Below are 19,920 nucleotides of genomic sequence, written 5' to 3'. Positions count from 1 at the left end.
TGCAAAATACTAGTTTTGTTGTTTATCAGACATCCTGACAGGGTTGTCTATCAGTTAATAATGATGCTTATTAACATACTTCCCCATTAGACATTATTATTTTATGTGTGTGTGTATGCGCGCACACGCGTGTACGTGCCCATGTGAGAGTGGGTATGTGTGTAAGTACTGGTTAATTCTGATTCAGACAGAAATCATGATATCTAGTTGCAGATAAGCATCAAGTAAAGCATTTTTCCAAGTCTCAAGCTTGATAGCAGAATAAATTCTTGCTATTTTGTGTAACAGTTACATACAACAAATAAGTTTAAGGAGATACTTAAGATCTAAAGTAACTCTTAAAATACTGTTCATTTTAGAGACTCCTCAGGAACCATTATTTCCACTCCTCCTGTAGACCTGGAATATTTCTTAATGGTCTATGGAAAAAAAAAAAAACAACTGTAACCCTTCCCTGTCCATTAGGCTGTTCCTCTGAAGTTTCTACTGGTTATCTTAAGAACTTGACAATGTAAAAACAATATAAAACACAAAGAATGCAGGTTCTCTGTATGTGTGCGCTGGTAGGGACAGGACAGTAGTGCGATGGCTGTGTCAGCATGGCACACACCATCCTTCCCTCTGATTCATGCATACACACTGAACATCTCAATGAAGCTGTGATGGAGTTCTTAACACATTGCCGGCTCATTCTGCAGATGTTTTCCAGAACCGTGGCAGGAGATGATTCTGAAACTCCTGAATTATCCTCAGTCATCTTATATAAGTAGGAATTCAGAATACAAGCACAGGTCTGGCAGCTGTTATCCTTAAAGGAAGTGGAAGCAAGACCATAACCTCTTCCTTTAGGGTATATTTCACTAAAATGTTTGGCTGCAGCATGCAATGAACACTTTATTTGGGCAGGTGATAGAATTAAAATCTAATAGTCATGTCCAAATGAGGCAACCAAAAACAAGAAAAAAATAGCTCAAATCATGCAACTACTGAAAAGAGAGAAAGTAAAATTTAAGGAATTTTGTGGTTATCAGGGGAAAGTTATCTGAAATCTCATTTTAGAATCATATTAACAGCCAGCCCAGTTTTTTAAAGAAACATAAAAGCTCAATCTAGATCCATAAAGCTCGTAAAAATACTAAATTTGAAACTTAACTATGAATAACTTTTTAAAAATACAAATGCTGGCATTGTAACTTAGAAGGTATCTAAGCAGTGTGGTTGTGAGTAACATTTTTGTATCTGAAGTTAAACACTGTATTTTATTTAAAAAATAAATTTTAGTCTCATTTCTGACTGCATCATTTGTTTGAGCAATGTATTTTAGATCTGAAGTGTTTTCCCTTTATCATTGTATCATTCAGTACAGTACTACAGGTAGGTGCAGAGATCATTTCATAGTATCATTGGGCATAACCAGCATATTTTTGAATACTGAATTTCTCATTGCACAGTCACTGGCTTATATTTCCCTTGCCTTTCCCCCCACCATTTCTCTTGTTTTTTCAAATCTAGATCCTCCAATCTCAGCATCCTGTAATTACAGGAGTGCACCAACAGTGTCTAGCCCCTTTAATTGTTTGAAACTTTAGTCTTTTAAATGTAAGGACAGGGTAAGGTATTTCAAGTCTTCATTTATTACGTTATTTATTATTTTATTTATCATTTATTAGGTGTTAACTTTTACTGTGGAAACTGTAACTGAATCTCTAAAGCTCTCTAGCTGTATCTGATAATGTAGGAGTTTCTGGTGGCTGTTCTTAAGCCACACTGCTGGGTAAATCACTTCCTGCAGGAAACCAGGGCATATGAGCTTCAATTTACTGGTGCTTGCTGAAGTTCATGTACTCATGCATTGTCCAGAGCCTGTCCTGGGTCTCTTTGTGCTGTAAGCTGATTGGTCAGCTACCATTTCCTCATCCACCAGTGGGAGGAAGTCAGTCAGAACCCCAGTGTGGCTCAGAAAATATCAACTTTGTCAATTTGAATAGTAATTAGACCATATCTTGTTAACAACCTGAGAAATTCTGAGAAAACTTTGAAAGATTTAATTTTACTATTCCTTGCTACTGTAGTACAAATGCCAACTTTCATTTAATAAAATGCACAAAAATGCTGAATTATAACTTTGACTCTTGAGGAGTACATTGTTTGTATTTTATGGGGTCACAATGAACTTTGAAAATGCCTCCAAACCCAAAGTTTGACCATAGCATCAAACCCTACACCCAGAGACACAGGCTCTCTGTGCCGGACAGGGCCCTTTGTGTCCTGGATATAAGCTTTAATGACAATGAACATTGCAATAAGGCTGTAGTAGCATCTCTATTCTTTATAAACCTTCCATTTTCCAGAAAGGATTTAGGTGGCTTAGAAAGGATTTTCATTGTGGAAATGTTTGATGGCTTAAGAGTATTAAAAGACTAGAAACCTCAAAAAGCCTGGGATGGTCAGGAATTCTCCATATGTCGTGCACTGGGTAATATGAGATTGTTTTCTTGATTTATAAAGAAAAAATAAATCAACACCAAAGTCCCATTTTTATAAGAGAGTACACTTCAAAGGTCCAACTCTCATTACTCTCTCCACAACAATTTTTACATTTCTAACCAATGTTGTTTGCATTATGTGTTGGGTTCCTTTTGAGTTTCTCCTGGAGGTAAACCATGTCTGTCATGAATCTGGAGGATATGGAACCCAATGTCATTTTTGTTGTCGGTTGTGAGGCTTGAACTCAGGGCTTGGGCACTGTCCCTGAGCTCTTTGGTTCAAAGCTAGTGCTCTACCACTTTGAACCAAAGCCCAACTTCTGGAATTCCACATCTTTATATAAATAGTTTAGAGCTAATAAAAGTTCTTTGCAGTTTCCATATTACTAGAGAACAGAATAATTTAATTGCCTCCCTTTTTTGCATGCCAGAAAACTTTCTTCTTTATTTTATTTTATTTTATTTTTGTCTGTCATGGAGCCGGAACTCTGGGCCGGGGTGTAGTCCCCAAGCTCTTCAGCTGAAGGCTAGCACTCTACGACTTGAGCCACAGTGCCACTTCCAGCTTTTTTTCTGCTTATGTGGTGCTGAGGAATCAAACCTAGGGCTCATGCATGTAAGGCAAGTACCCTACCACTGAGCCACTTCTCAGCCCCAGCTTTCTTCTTTAAACAAATCTTTTTTCTTTCATTGTTGGTCGGTCATGGGGCTTGAACTCTGGGCCTGAGTGCTGTCCCTGTACTCTTCAGCTCAAGGTGAGCACTGTACCGCTTGAGCCACAGTGCCACTTCCAGTTTTCTAATGGTTTATTGGAGATAAGAGTCTCACGGACTTTCCTGCCCAGGCTGGCTTTGAACCTCGATCCTCAGATCTCAGCCTCCTGAGTAGCTAGGATTACAGGCATGAGCCTGGCTTCTTTTTTCTTTCTTCTGGCCAGTTGCTTGTGTCAATATTTCCACTGTGTTTCTGGTTTCTACCCACCCATCATAGTGAGATATTTACCATGGCTTTGACAAGGTGTGAGAAGTGGAACTTGTTCATCAACTAAAACAGATGGGAAGCCAAGAAGTGTGTGACATACACATGCAGAAAAACTAGATCTCTCCTATCAATCATGGTTCACAACTGACAAAGAAAAAGTGACAGTTATGGATGTAACTCTTTGAGAAACAATCTGGACCTTTAGCATCAAGGGAAATCTTGTGTGGCTTTGCTCTGTAACAGCTGAATGAATGAATGTTATAAATTGTTGCTCAAAGGGGACACCCCTGATGTATCCCAGAAACCATCCATTTTTTTGTCTTCTCCGAGTGCTGTGTTGTGCACCTGCTATACAACAAATATTTTTGCCCCAGATATGATGAGAATGCTGGTGTATCTCTGGTGCTTTTTGCAAATAGGAATGGTCTCCATAACTCGGGTAGATCCTTGGGAGGTGTGTTTGTCAGCTTGAAACATTGAAACTAACTTTTCTGTTTTGGTGAAATGCAGTAATGTTTGCCTGTCCCTCTACTGTCTCTGCAAATGTTGGACACGGGCCTCCCACTCTTCTAGAGACAGCTTCAGCGTAAGTGGCCTCTTCCTCAAAAGGTGATATAATTACTGAACAAGCGTTTCTCATCTTACTAGTAATAGCTTTACATGCTTCTTAGTTTCATGCCCACCTAAAGCAGATCTTCCTATGTAATGCAGTATGTCATTGGTCTTTAGAACACAACAACAATCTTTTGAAACAGAATTAAGATTCTAAGAAGAATATGTAATTTTTTTTTTGCCTGTCCTGGGGCCTAAATCCAGGGCCAGGGCTTCTTTTTACTCAAGGATAGTGCTCTACCACTAGAGCCACAGCACCACTTCTATCTTTTTCTAAGTAGTTAATTGGAGATAAGAGTCTCACTTTGCTGTCTGGGCTGGCTTTGAACCAATCCTCAGATCTCAGTCTCCTGAGTAGCTAGGATTATAGGCATGAACCAGGTTAGAAAATACAATTTCTGTTGACAGGCTAATTTCTGAACTAAAAAAAAAAGCAAATCTCCTAAGTTTTCAGTACAATGGCACCAGTTACCTTACTCAGTCTGAATGTCAGCGGGCCACAGGTCATATTTAGTTAGTCATGTGACAACCCGTAGCATCAGGAGATCACCTACAGCATCCTCAAATGTTCTGATTGTATCACTAGGCATTGTTTGTGAGCCAATGGATTATGTTCTAGCTCTGACTACTATACATTATAACGAGACCACATGCCTTAAAATATTTATAAGGAAATCATAGATTAATGGCAGTATCAATAATGCGAACAAAAGCCACTAACAGGAAAGCTGGTAATGCTGACTCCCTGTTCCTACTCTTACTGCTTTGTGATCCACATTGTAACATAAGAATAATGAAGAGCTCATGAGATCTAAGTCAATGGTCACAGCAATCTGAAATTATCAGTACTATTTGCATCCATTGTCATTAATTGTAGTTGATTGTCATTAACTATAATTAATTCAAGCCTTAATACTGTGCTTCAAATTGCAGTTCTTAAAGTACATAGCTTTATATGCTTTAGAATATATACCGTAGTATAGATAACATATGTACCGTAACTACCATATATGACATAATATACCATATTAATCCGGTAGGATATGTATCTTTTGTAATTGAAACTTGATTGAGAATACATATTCAAAAGCACCAAAGACTGAAGGTACATTCAAAAGTAGACTTAAAAAAAAATAGTTGAAGCAACAGTTTAGAACAGAGTCAAGAATGAATAATTAGTGCAATCACCAGGATCCAGTGTGCAGAGCACTATAGATAATATGATTTTTCAGTAAAAGTTTGAATGACTACTAATGCCAGCAGTTATGATTTTTTTCTTTCCCCCCCCCAACATAGATGCCTCAGGAGCCAAGTACAGATCATAGTGCAATTGAAGATAGGTTTTCACAAGTAGAGGGCCTTATTCACTTAATGACCTATTGAATAGAGAAAATATCTTAGTGCCAAAGTAAAAGGTTGTGTGGTCAGAGAGAAACCCTTAGCCTAGGAAACCCAAGTATTTTCTAGCATTTAGTATATCTGCTTGCCTTAGCAATTCAGGAGACATTTTCATTATGCTGTATAGTAGTCAAACCTACTCTTCACTCGAGAGAGAGGTGCTATTTCTCTCATCCAAGCTGGCTAACCTTGAAATCATATGCATGTGTCACTGCCTACATTCCTTGGACAAGCAGAAAATGTAAGACACATCTTGCAACACCACCAGACTATTTATTACCAGCATTTCATTTGGGAAAGAGGCACATGGCATATTTGTATTTAGGAAAATCATCTGGCCTTTAATCCACTAAAGGCCAAACAAGCATTAAGACATGTCAAACGCATGGGCTTTTCCACCTCACTTTTTCCTGGAAAGCACATGTTTTCTATGCAGGGGTCACTGTGACACGTTCAGCGCTGCACAGAGCCGTCAAGCCTGGCCTTGCAGCCACATCGCTTCTCTCTGGGAACTCTGCTGGCAGCGTTCAGCACCGCTGTAGAAGTCTGAGTAATGGAGCATTAAATACCAACAATCTGGAGATCACAAGGACCTGATCTCTTTAAGCCCCACGGGGATCTGAGAAAGCATCGTAATAAGTACACCAAATGCAACTTCAGTTGAATCTTGAGGCAAGAAAATCCTCAGACACTAGTGAGAGCATATGAGCCTCTGGATTATTTGTCTTATAAACAGCATATTAAGACATCTTCTAAGGCTGCAGCAGTGTGGGAGAACCGGTGCCAGGCTTCCCTTCAGGCTGCCATGTCTTTTCTTAGGGTGTCAGAAAATGGAGGCACCAAATGGAACCACATTCATTGCATTTATTCCGGACTTGAAAAAAGGAGATGTACAACAGAGGTACTTTAAATTTTAGATTCATGATAGCGTGCACGCATGCGCGTGCATGTGCACACACACACACACACACACACACACATACTCACTCGTGTGTGTACCAGAACTGTGGCTTAAACTCAGGGAGCTTTTTTGCTCAAGGCCAGTGTTCTACCACTAGCTCTACTTTCGGCTTTTTTGGTAGTTAACTGAAGATGAGTCTCATAGACTTTCCTACCCATGCTGGCTTCATACTGCGATCCTCAGATCTCAGCTTCCTGAGGAGCTAAGATTACAGGCATCCAGTTTGTGATATTTTTTTTTGAAAATTACCATTTTTGTTTGAATTACATACCCAGGTGGAGAGTTGATGCCCTGGGACATGTTTGTTTTCAGTTCTATCATGACTGAATGTGTTTTCTCTTCTGCAAGCGTAGATAATCATTTGTGTTCTACAAGATTGTTGCAGAATTTTAAAGAAAACAGTGTAAATTTAGACATTGCTGCCTCACATTTAAAGTCCTAGTTACTCAGTAGGCTGAGATCTCAGGATTGCAGCTCAAACACAGCCTGTGGAAGAAAAGTCTGTGAGATACTCGTCTCCAATTAACCAGTAAAACAAATCCATAAGTGAAGATGTGGCTTAAATGGTAGAGCATCATCCTTGAACAGAAAAATCCAAGCCAGAGTGACCTGGCCCTGAGTTCAAGCCCCAGTACCGGCACATGTGTGCACATGCATGCACACACACATGTAGAGTGCATAGAAGCTACTGAAGGTAGCTCCCTAGGTGTGGCCCAGCACCCAAGGTCTGCCTTTGGATTGAGTTTCAGCCACTAATTCTGCATATAGCTATAGGATTTTTATGTTATGAACCATGCCCAAGAGTGCCTACATCAGACTAAGCTCAGAGAAAACAATAGTGGAGAAAGCTGCCAGATCCACTTCCCCTCCTGAAATACTAGCTCTGTGTTTATATTGTCATCTGTGCAGTGCACTGCGGGGAAAAGAGAAGTCATGTGAGAAGAGCAGCAGCAGACCCCTAGGTAGGACCTTCTCAGAGATGCACTGATGAACCCTACTCTGCCAGGCCCCCTGTGTGTCAGATGGACCCCATTAGCAGCAAAGATGTGTGCGTGTGTGATTAGCACAAAATCTTTAATGTGGCTATAACAACCATCTGTCCCATGAAGGAAGTACTGTCTCTAGCCCCCATTATCTGCCACATTCACAATGCGCACCAAACAGTGCTGAGCAGTGTGGTTTATTTTATCAGTCGGTTCCTTCCAAGCACAGAACCAGAGCTGGCTCTTGGCTGCATGAGTAGAGTTTGTAATCTCTTCTTCCGTGGTCCCATAGGCCCCTCCACTTAGAAAACAAAAATTGGCTTTGTTTGCACAATGATTCTTCTTTGCATTTTATGTTAAATCCCCATGTGGCAAAAATATTTTAGATATAGCTGATTGGGCATGTTTTCTAAAGCCGCCTGACTTACTAAAGTAAGACAAATGTGATTCAAATGTGTCAGTGTGGGTTCATTGGGAACAAAGTTTCATTTAACCTAATGCAGCATCCTACACATGGAATGTGACCGGAAAGCGTAGTCCATCACTGTATCCCAAATGGCAGGCCATTTGACTCACTTCAGTTATGAATGCAAAATAGTGAAATGAACAAGAAACATTTACCGTCTCATTCTTCCTTGCTGAAGAAATATTGATATTCCTAGAGTATAATTTATATATAATATATACAATATAAATATGTATCTAAAATGTTTATTGCCAAATGTATTGACATAATTCACTTAAAATTCATATGGCTCTATTGAAAAAGAAAATGTTTTGTCTATTGCTTAATCCTGTAAAATCACATCCATAGAGGATTTAATGTCTGGTACTAAGATCATGTTCAAACTATAAATAAATGAAGAAAAGTTAATGTTCTTGCTATCTGACCTATGCAATTGGAAATATACTATAATACCATAGTTTTTCTGTAAAGTTCCTGTAATTTTTGTTGGTGCCTCTATGACTGAATCTTTATAATATCCGCATACTATTTGGTTTTATCTTCTTCCTTCTTTTTATTTCCTCATTTACTTCATTGTCCTCCATAATTTTCCTCTCCTCCTCCCCCCTCTCTACACTCCCCTCCCTTCCTTCCCTTTCCCTTCCCTTTCTCCTGTGTTTATTCCTCATTTAATTACTCTTTCACTTTTCTACTTTTTTATGAATGTTTCCAAGGTATGGAAACAGTATCTGATACTCCATATTCATGTTTTACTGTTATAATCTACAAGTAGTGATTTCCTGTGGTTTTTAAATTATCCATGTCACTATTATTTCTCATTGGTCTAAAGATTAAAATGTGTCTCCACAGACTGTACACTTCCATTTTGCCTAGGATGATTAAGGCAGTAAGTTGAAAAGTTAAATGTATTACTATTTGCCAAAAGAGGATCTGCAACTCAGGCAGACAAATCTTAGAGATTCTTATCTCCAATAAACCAGCAAAAGCCAAAAGTGGCAGTATGTCTCAAGTGGTAGAGCACCATCCTTGAATTTTTTAAAAAAAGCCAAGCAAGAGTGTGAGGCCCTGAGATGCAGCCCTATCACACACAAAAACTATTTTCTGTATTTCTTAGTCTGTTTGGCCTATTAAGACATAAATATCATAGGCTTGTGACAAAGAAGAAGGAGGAGGAGGAGGAAGAGGAGAGGAGAAGAAGGAGGAGGAAGGAAGGAAGGAAGGAAGGGAGGGAGGGAGGGAGGGAGGGAGGGAGGGAGGGAGGGAGGGAGGGAGGGAGGGAGGGAGGGGAAGACAGGAAAGAATTTATTTCCCACAGTGCTGGAGGCTGGGAGGACCCATCTCTTAGTAAATATCTTCTTTCTGTGGACAGCTCTTTGGAGTCTCTTTGTTTTTTTAATTTTCTTTGATTCTAGGGATCAAACTAAGTCGATTCTAGGGATCAAACTAGGTCACTTACTAGACAGCTCACAACTGTACCTCACAGCTACATGCTCAGCCCTGAGGTCTCTGTCTCTGTCTCTTGTCTCTCTATGTCTCACCCAACTGGTCCTGGGGCTTGAACTCAGGACCTGGGTGCTGTCCCTGAGCTTTTTTGTTTAAGGCCAGCACTCTACCATTTTGTTCTACCATTTTGAGCACAGAGTACAACTGTCTAGTAGTTAATTGGAGATAAGAGTCTCACAGACTTTCCTCCCTGAACTGCCTTTGAACCATGATACTCACATCTTAGCCACTTGAGTGGCTAGGATTGCAGATGTAAGCCACTGATGCCTGGCTCCTGGGATATCTTTTTTTTAAAAATTTTATTGTCAAGGTGATGTACAGAGGGGTGACAGTTAACATACAGAAGGTAGTGAGTACATTTCTTGTTGAACTTGTTATCCCCTTCCTGAGGTATCTTTTATAACAGTTTTAATCTCATTCTTGAAGACTCTGTCCTCATGACCTATTATCTCCCAACAATTCCATTTCCAAATGCATAACTTGTGTAGTGGGTTTCAATATATGGATTTTGAAGGGGATGCAAACGTTCATTCTGTAAAACCATATAATCAGTCCACATAGCAACATGAAACATACAGGCAAAAGAGACTTCATGTATTTTATAATTTGCACATTGATTCAACAGAATACTTTGAGTAAAGAAGTACTGAAGTAATGCAACACAAGTTTGGGTGAATGTTTTATAACATCTTTTAAAATAAAGATAAGGCTTAGTAACCTTTTAATAGTCCCAGTTCATAGCCTCCAAATGTTTTTTTATTCAATAGCTCTTATCACATTTTTTTTTAAAGATTATACACGTTCTTTAATGTAAGAATGGTCTAGCATATGGTCAGACCCAATGAGTGATATTTATTATTATAATCTTATGTATTTAAAACAAAAGCCTTAGGATGATGGGTTTAAGATAAACATGAAGTTAGCAGGATGCTACTCCAGCATAAGGAAGGTCGATTTTCTCTTTCCTTTATTTATTGGCTCGGTTGGATTTTTAAAATTTTGGTTGTTCTCCTCATAACAATAAATCACCTTGGATGCCATCATTATTTTCTTCTTCTTCTTTATTGTAAAAGTGATGTATAGAGGGGTTACATGTCTTGGCTATGGTAAATAATACTGCAATGAACATGGTTGTGCTGGTGGCTTTAGTGTGGCCTTGTTTATGATCATTTGGGTAAATGTCCAGGAGTGGGATTGCTGGGTTATAGGGGAACTCTAGCAAATGCTTATTCTGCATCTGCATAAGTAAGGTTATGAGTACATTTCTTGTCCAACAGTGTTACCCCCTTCCTCATTTTTCTCCCATCCCCCCCAAATTGTAAAGTTCATTTCCAACATAATGTCATGAGTATCGATGTTGCATTGTTTTACCCTTTGTCCTTTGTCTTACCATATCTGTGATTCCCCTTCTCTTCTTCAAATCAGGTAAACATATATGCAAGACACAGGCCACCCAAACCATAAACAGTGACAACAGGGGACAAACCAAAGTGTGGGGGGGCATGAAAAAAAAGGGAAATTACTGCATACGGTACACTAAGAAAAACAAACACAAAAAACCCTATATCCATATCTTGGAATTCATTTCAATTAGCATCATTTTATATCTTAATATGTACATAGATATTGACCTATTTTGTTCCCTTGCTAGGACTATCCTAGACTTATGCTAATTACTACAAATAAGGGAACCCCTGAAGCCTATGATTCTTTGGGTCTGGATTACTTAATATGATTTTTTTCCAAGTCTTTCCATTTCCTTATGAGTAGAAAGATGTCATTCTTTCTGATGAAAGCATAAAATTCCAATGTGTATATATACCACATTTTCTTGATCTATTCATCCACTGAGGGGCATCTGGGTTGATTCCATGTCTTGGTTATGGTAAATAATGTTGCAATGAACATGGTTGTGCTGGTGGCTTTAATGGGGACTTGTTTATGATCATTTGGGTAAATGCCCAGGAGTGGGATTGCTGGATCAGAGGGGAGCTCTAGCAAATGCTTATTCTGCATTTTCATGAAAGGACTGTCAAAAGACAAAAATAGTATTCATTTTTGAAGCTCATTTTCCCCCTAATTAATTGCTTTCATGAATTGGTGATAGTATTAGTCCTGAAAGTACATTTCTAAAAAAAAATCATATTCCTAATTTACTTGTTTTTTGGTGAGGTAGAGTAATTCAACTAGAGCTTTGAACTGTTTATGCACAATGGCAATGAGATATGCATGAAACTTATTTTTAAGTATTTAGCACTGGAAACATGAATGTTAAAGTAGCACCTGTTTAAAGAAACTCTGAAATAATTGTGACAACCATTGGACCTTTAAAGGAATATATCAAAGGAACTTGTAGGCAGCCTACAGAATGGGAGAAAACCTTTGACAGCTATAAACAGACTACACAGGGAGTTGCAAAAATAGACTTCATGTGACTGAACTATCACGTTAATAAATGGGCAAATGAACTGAACCAAAAAATCTCAAGGAGACTGAAGAAGTACATATGACCAGTAAATACATGAAGAAATGCTCAACACCATTGGCAATAAAGTGCAAAATGAAAACATTTGAGATTTCATCTCACTCCAGTCAGATTGATCATCATCAAAAACATAGCAACAAATGCTAGCAAGGATGAAGGTAAATGGAACCCAATTAACACTGTGTGAAGTTAAATTAGTACAACCACTATGGAAAGCAGTATGGCGGTTTCTCACTTAAAGAATAAGACTACTATCTTGGTGCCTGTAATCCTAGCTACTCAGGAGGCTGAGATCTGAGGATCAAGGTTCAAAGCCAACCTGGGCAGAAAAGTCTGTGAGACTCTTATCTCGAATTAACCACCAGATAACCAGAAGTGGTGCTATGGGCCAAGTGGTAGAGTGCTGGCCTTGAGCTGAAGAGCTGAGGGATAGTGCCCAGGCCTAGAGTTTAAGCCCCACAACTGACAAAAAACAAACAAACAAAAAAACTACTATATGACCCAGTTATGCCACTATTGAGCATATCATAGATGGAATCTAAGTCAGAATGTAATGAAGATATTTATTCACTCATGTTTAATGCAGCACTATTCACAATAGCCCAACTGTGGAAGCAACCTAAATGTCCGAGAGCTGATGAATGGATAATATGGCATATATACACAGTGGAATATTATTCAGATATAAAGAAGAATAAAAGTATGTAACTTTCAGGAAAATGTCAAGGAAAAAGGTCTTTTGCTTTCTTTTATATGCAGAATCTAAACCTAAAAGACTTACCTGTACTTAGTTATAACATACATATACGTATATGTGTGTGTGTGTGTGTATATATATATATATATATATACACACACACACACACATAGAACACAATTGTAATTGTGTTACTGTTTTGAGGATGTAGGGAAATGAGAAGAGGAAAAGAGAATGATAGAGGATGAGTAATACTGAAATTCATTGCATGTGTGAATGCAGATGGCATAAGGAAACTCACTGAGAGCAGTTGAATAACAGCATGAGGGGATAGGGCCAGAAAGAGCCATCTAGGGTGTTAATCTCATTGAAGTATACTCTGTGCCTGTGTAAAATTTAAAAAACATGCATTACATAGCTCTCTATAATTTGAAAAACAAAATGGTAAATAATTAACAGCTAAAGTGCTAAAATATACTACATAGAAAAAACAAAGGAAATTGAAGATGGAATAACTCATATGCCCACCATTTGAGGAGGAATTACACAAGTGAATTTCTGGATATGTTTATTCTTTCAGATAATTAAATACAAAAATTCTAACAGTTTTGAGGGTTATTTTTCTGTGTTTTTCAAACACCACTTACTAAAAATGGCCAGAACTGTGTTGTATTTTCAGCTGAAATAATTATCTTCTGAAGGCCAATCCTCTATGAATTACATGATGTACTAAGATATATATATCTATATCTATAGATATATATATCTACCTATAAGATATATGCATCTATGTATATATACATATGTGTGTGCATATAGATGTATGTATATTCATATGTGTGTATATATACATATATATGTGATATGTATCATACATTTATCCTAGGATAAGGATGGTTAATATATATGTACATATATATGTATATATAGGATATGTTAGCTATGGACTGTACTCACTTCAAATTTTCTATGATTTCAGAAATTAAATTTCTGATACTGCTGAAATTGAGTGAAAACTAAAAGAATGTATGCTTTGCATGATGGCTCAATGGTTCATGTGGGAGGGTTGAAACATAGAATTTTATTATAAAGTAGACAATGTATGTATAACATAATGTCATTCATTTATACTCACTAAATACACAATTATTACCCTTATTTCCTATCTTCTTTTCTATTGACCTAGAGATATCCCCTAACCAGGTCCCTCTTTCTAGACTTGAGTTATGAGTGCCCAGTGTGCATCTGGATATACGTTCATGTACTACACACACACACACACACACACACACACACACACACACACACACACACATAATATTCAGTTCTGTGCATGTGTGTGTTGAGTTGTTAGAGTATTTAATCGATTAAAATATTTAAATGTATTATTATATTTCAAGCTTTACTAAGCAAATGAAATATTTTACTGTCATACATGTAATAATAGAGCATATGCCTTTTAAAATTCAGGGAGGAGGTTGTAAACAAATATTATAAATTTTAAGTTTGACAGAACTTTAAATAACCATCTTATTTGGAACAGGATGGGGCACATTGCTTGCTCTATATTACTCCTTGGAAAATAGGCTCTTTGGGAAATAGCACTTGACTCTGTTACATATCACCTTAAGACTAAGCAATTGAAGGTGAAGGAAATTGACTCCAGAAATAACAGAGACAAATTAGGCAGAATCTATTGATTTCAGATTCATTGGATGGCCACCTGATGGAACTATTTTTATTTAGAGAAAGTGAAGCCAGACTATTCTGTTCTACAGAATTACCTTTAAATAGCCCAGCCATTAGATGAATAATTTTTGAGAAATTTGAAACAAATGCTTCTCATTGTTTGGATTACTAATATTCCAGTTCCTAGGTTTATGACTAAAACCAAGAACATGCCCATATTTTTTATCAATGAATGCTGAGTGTGTCTGTCCATTTAGAAAATAAAAATGCAGTTATAGAGTCATGAGTATCCTATAACCTCAAAAATCTAAATAAATTATTAGTATTTGAACATTTTCCCAATCTCTTTCATGGATGTAATAGAAAGGAAATTTCTCCTGTAAGTGACTAATGTCTTGTATTTATGCCTTCTGGTTTATAAAGAGAAGTAGTTAGAAATCTAAATTTAATATCTACTTGTTTTTATTATAAAATATTACCCACCAATTTACAGATTTTTGCAGATGTTCTGTAGGGGATTCATCCCTGGGTTGGATTTAGTCTGTAATCTATCAGTTTAAAGCTGTTTCTTTAAGGGCTTCCAACCAGAATGAATAACTAAAAGATAAGCACTCTTCTTTTAGTGATATGAGCTCCCACTGCAGAAATGTGTGTTTGTATGTGTGTGTCTATGTGTATGTGTTTGTGTATGGCAATACTAGGCTTTGAACTCAGGGCCCTTTTTCACTCAAGGGTGGAGCTCTCTCACTTGAGCCCTAGCACTTGAGCCACACCTCCACTTCCTGCTTTTTGCTAGTTAATTGGAGATAAGAATTTCTTGGATTTGTCTACTGAGGCTAACTTTGAATTGTGATCCTTAGATCTCAGCCTCCTGAGTAGCTAGGATTACAGGAGTAAGCCACCAGCAGCCAGCATAAACGGTGATCCTCAATGATTTTAAATTTATAGCCAGAGACAACAGGTAACACAGTTCTAGTGCTATAAAGCACTATAAAGCTCAGTTTACACCATCGTCAGATTATACCTGGGGATTGTCACTTCACTTGAACTAGAGAAGGTCACTCACAAAGTTCAAAAGAGAAATAATTAAGATAATACACAATGCACCAGTACCTGATACAAAGTATTCAGTATATGTTGTAACTTTAGTTATCAATGTAACAGCTAAAAACAATGGTTGACATACAAGAAGTCTTACAAAACACATTCTAATTTAATATACTAGATGTGCTCTTTTATTTTCTAATGAACTCTGTTAAATTTAGGAACAAGCTATATTTCTGTTCTCTTTTTTTTTTCATGCAGTTGGTTTTCTCATGCAAAGGGTAAGGTTAGAAACAGCTATAACTTTTAGACATTGAGTTCCAGCTGACAAAATACTTGGTGTATTGTGAATTGATGTGGTGGTGTGATTAATAATGCCTGCACCATAACAAGTTAAGCAAGAAACGAATGACATACGTTACATACAGAAGCTGGGGCAGAGAGTGCAGTCATATGTTTAACCGTGATCAGACATCGTTGGACACAAAACAGACTTACTATTCTTTGGTCGAAGACTAAGAAGCATTGTTTTCTCAAACAAAACCAGAGTTTAGCCTCATGCATGTGGATGAAAAGTGAAAATGGTACTTGTGTTTCTATATCTAGATTTCTCTAGTAGGATCTATTGAAAAAAATCTAACAGCAGAAACCCTAAATGCAGGACAATCTAAACACCCATGATTAAGTTAGCTCTTTCATACCATTTTAGAAGTTAAATCAATCCATTTGTCTAGAATTGGCAGGTACCAGGATCAGATAAGACAATATGATCTATACCAATATAAAGAAATTTGGGTGGAATTTTTCCTAGTCTGTTCTTTTGTTTTGTTTTTGCATATGGGTTCCAATTTAGAAAAACAGCTTTTAAATGATGATCCTTGTTGGGTTTTTAGAGTATAAAGTAAATGTCATTCCATAGTCTAACATTGGAAAATATTATCTTTGGTGTTTAACATCTGCTAAATTTCAGTCTCATCTGTTTACTTGATACCCTTAATCATCAGGAACTAGGTCTGCTTAGAGTCTTACTCAAGTCTCTTGATGTCTCTGAACTTCTATTTGTTCACATAAATGTGTCAATGAATTGGATTAATTATTGTTAGTGCTGAAATTTTATGTATATTCAATCCTGGGCTTGAACTCAGGACCTGGGCACTGTCCTTGAATTAGTTTTGCTCAAAGGTAGTGTTCTACCACTTGATTCACAGCTTCATTTCTGACTTGCAGGATAAGAGTCTCTGAATTTTCTGCCTAGGCTGTCTTCGACCTGGGATCCTCAGATCCCAGTCTCTTAAGTAGCTGGAAATACAGGCATCAGCCCCTGGCACCTAGCAGACTCTATATCTCTGAAAAATCCAGTTTAGGTATAACCTTTATAACCATAAACCTTTAATTTATAAAGTAGTTGATATAATTTGAATTACTTAGTGTTGCTATACAATGGAAATAAGTCAGGATTACTATATAGACTTAGTTTTGCCTCAAAGAATCATACAGAAATGTACCCTGAAAGTCCTGAAGAAGATAGAAAGGTGTAAACACCATGGTAGATATCTATTATTCCTTTACAGAGCCTACATTTCCATTTCTTATTATTTTAGCAACAGTTTATGACTATCCTAATTATTAATCTTGATTACATGGGGTGTAGCTACATTTTAATGTGATCTTATTTATGTTCTTCTTATCTTTGTGAATAATCAGTACTTGGAATGCTGATATCTGAAATAATTTGTAATTTTCAGTGTGCTCCTTCTTAGTGCACAATGATTTATATCACATATGTATAACTAAGTTTACTTGTGTATTACTAAGATTCCTCGCATTCAAGGAATTGAGGGCATTTCATTCATTCTGGCAAACTGAGTAGCTATCCACTTTTAAATGGAAGTGGTAAAGCCAGGCTGAAAGAGGTGGAAAGGGTACAGACAAATCATGTGAGGAATAGGAGTAGCCTTCATTTTACTCACCGTGGCATATTCCTGCTCATCAGCTCATTCCTGTAACATCAGAGCTGTCCCTATGACAAGCTGAAAAGGAGGAAGAAATTCATGTTTGATGGACAGGGATTGAGCTCAATATTGAGAAACAAGCAAAAAATAAATAATATAAAGTAAAATACCTTACTTCCCTCTGGGAATCTTAGTTTAAAAGACTGGGGCAAGGAGGATTCAGCCCAGTACAATTCAGTGCTTTGAACACTGTGAGCATGTGAGTGATTAGGCTTTTTTTTTTTTTTGGTGGAGCGGGGAGGAGGCATACAAGTGGCTGGATATCATCATATATGCCAGAGAGAATTAAAAAGAACTTTACTGATTTTCCAATAGCTCAGATGTGGCACTATTTGGATAATGGAGATAAGGAGGCCTTTAGGAAAAAAAAAAAAAGAACAAATTAAGTGGTTTCTATAGTTAGACTGAGTTTCTTGTTACTGCTGGAAAAACTACCACAAATTTGGCGGCTTAAAACCACAAATTTCACATCTGTCATTCTAGCTACTCAGGAAGCTGAGATCTGAGGGTAATGGTTCCAAGACAGTCTGGAGACGCTCCTATCCGATTTAACCAGCAGGAAAGAGAGAACATTATCTTAGAGATCAGAAAGATCAGAAATTCAGAAATCCAAACACAGCCAAGTGGCTAAGGTTGTGGAGGGGCATCCATCTTCCATGTGTCTACTTTTTCTAGCTTCTGATCACCTACATCCCTTGGCTCATGGTCCCTTCCTCCATTTAAAATATGTCGCTGCAGCCTATGCTGCCACATCCTATTTTCATTTGGCTTCTACCTCTTGTCTCCTTCTTAGAAGCACATCCGTCATTATATGTGGCCGTTGCCAGATAAGGTTATCTCCCCACGTGCAGATCCTTGTCTAATGGCATGTGTAGACTGTTCTATCATGTGAATGCAATGTAGCCACAATGAATAGCTTTCAGCCTTCCTCACTTGGCAAAGGTTCTGCAAGTTCTTCCTCATGCTCTCATAATGACTGCCATAATGAAGGGCCATCATGGGCCCTCTTTTCACAGCCCCCCACCCTGAGCTCTCAGCAGTGCCAGGAGCATCTGCTCCTGTTGAGGAAGCCATCTTGAATGTGCAGCCCCATGAAACCTGGTCATGATGTTATTGTCCTAAGCCACCCATCTGACTGCCCTGACATGTTCTTAGGAGGATTAAATGCATTCATGCCAGTAATATGCTTTGAACACAACATGACTTTTGATGCTAGTTCATTAAAAAGGCCATAGCTTCTTCGTGGTTCTCCTGGGATTCTGTTGCCATGTTGTGTGGAAGCCCACAGCTCAAACTCACCCACATGGAGAGACCACATGAAGAAGTTATACGTAAGTGTTGGTGGACAGCTCAGCTGGAGTCTCAGCTGACAGGCCTCAGGGGCCTCTCTACATGGTGAAGACACTTGCACAGGACCCCGGCCATCCACCCCCCACCCCGTCAGCTTTCACATCTTCCCAGCTGAGCCCCAGATTTTGTACGGCAGAAGCCAGCCAGCCCTGATGTGTGTGCTGCCGAAACTGCTGTCCACAAAACCCAGGACCCTAACAAAGCTGGTAAGTGAAGCAAGTGAGGCCCAGGGAGACTAAAGGCCCATCCATGGTTTCCTCTCGACACTATAAACATATGTGAAAACATATACAGGGTCATAGGCACACACACACACACACACACACACACACACACACACACACACACACACACACACACACACAAGTTGACTGAAGTACGGGATATGAAGGAAAGGATTGCAACAACTAATTTACAGTTTAACAAAATGAATACCAGGAAGCTGGAACATAAGTTGTAGATAAGAGAGAAAGAGGTCAAAGGGAAGGGGAAAAGCCAGGTGCTGGTGTCTCATGCCTATAATCCTAGCCTCAGGAGGCTGAGATCTGAGGATCAGTTTCAAGCCAGCCAGGGTAGGAAAGTCCATGAGATTCTTCTTCTATAAGTGACTCAGAAAAAGCCAGAAGTGGAGTGGCTCAAGTGGTAGAGTGCTGTCTTCAAGAACAAAGATTGCTACCCGTGGTAACAATTAGATGTACAAGACACTATGTTGAAAATTAACTTTACAACTTGGGGGAAGAGGGTGGAGGGAGTTAGGGAGATGAGGAGGGAAGGGATTGTAGGGGGAAAAACAAAGGATATGTTTGATAAGAAATGTACTCATTACCTTACTCATGTAAATGTAACCCCTCTGTACAGTATCTTTACAATAAAAAAAATACCAAAAAAAAAAAAAAAAAAAGAACAAAGAGACTCAGGGATAACACCCAGGCCCTGAATTCAAGACCCAGGACTAGCAAAATAAAATGGGGGAGGGAGAAGGGATGAATAGAGAGAGGAATGATGAACAAAACCAGTCACAATTAAATATATATATAGGTGAAAATGCAATTAGGAAAATTGAGGGAATGGGTTGGGAGAGAGGAAGGAGAACAGTGGAAGGGGTAATATTGATCAAGATTCATTGTTCTCAGAAACTGACATGTTAAATTGAAACCCCTTTTTAGAACTACTTAAAGATTAAAAAAATAAAAGAAATTGCCTTTGCTACATTTGGGATTTTTTAATATAACAGCTCATGAAGAATAAATCTA

The sequence above is a fragment of the Dipodomys spectabilis genome, unplaced genomic scaffold (genome assembly GCF_019054845.1).
Source record: "Dipodomys spectabilis isolate Male_0828 unplaced genomic scaffold, ASM1905484v1 ptg000162l, whole genome shotgun sequence".
NCBI classification, from domain to species: Eukaryota; Metazoa; Chordata; class Mammalia; order Rodentia; family Heteromyidae; genus Dipodomys; species Dipodomys spectabilis.
The sequence above is the reverse complement of the archived record's forward strand: the minus strand, read 5'-3'. Positions refer to the sequence as shown.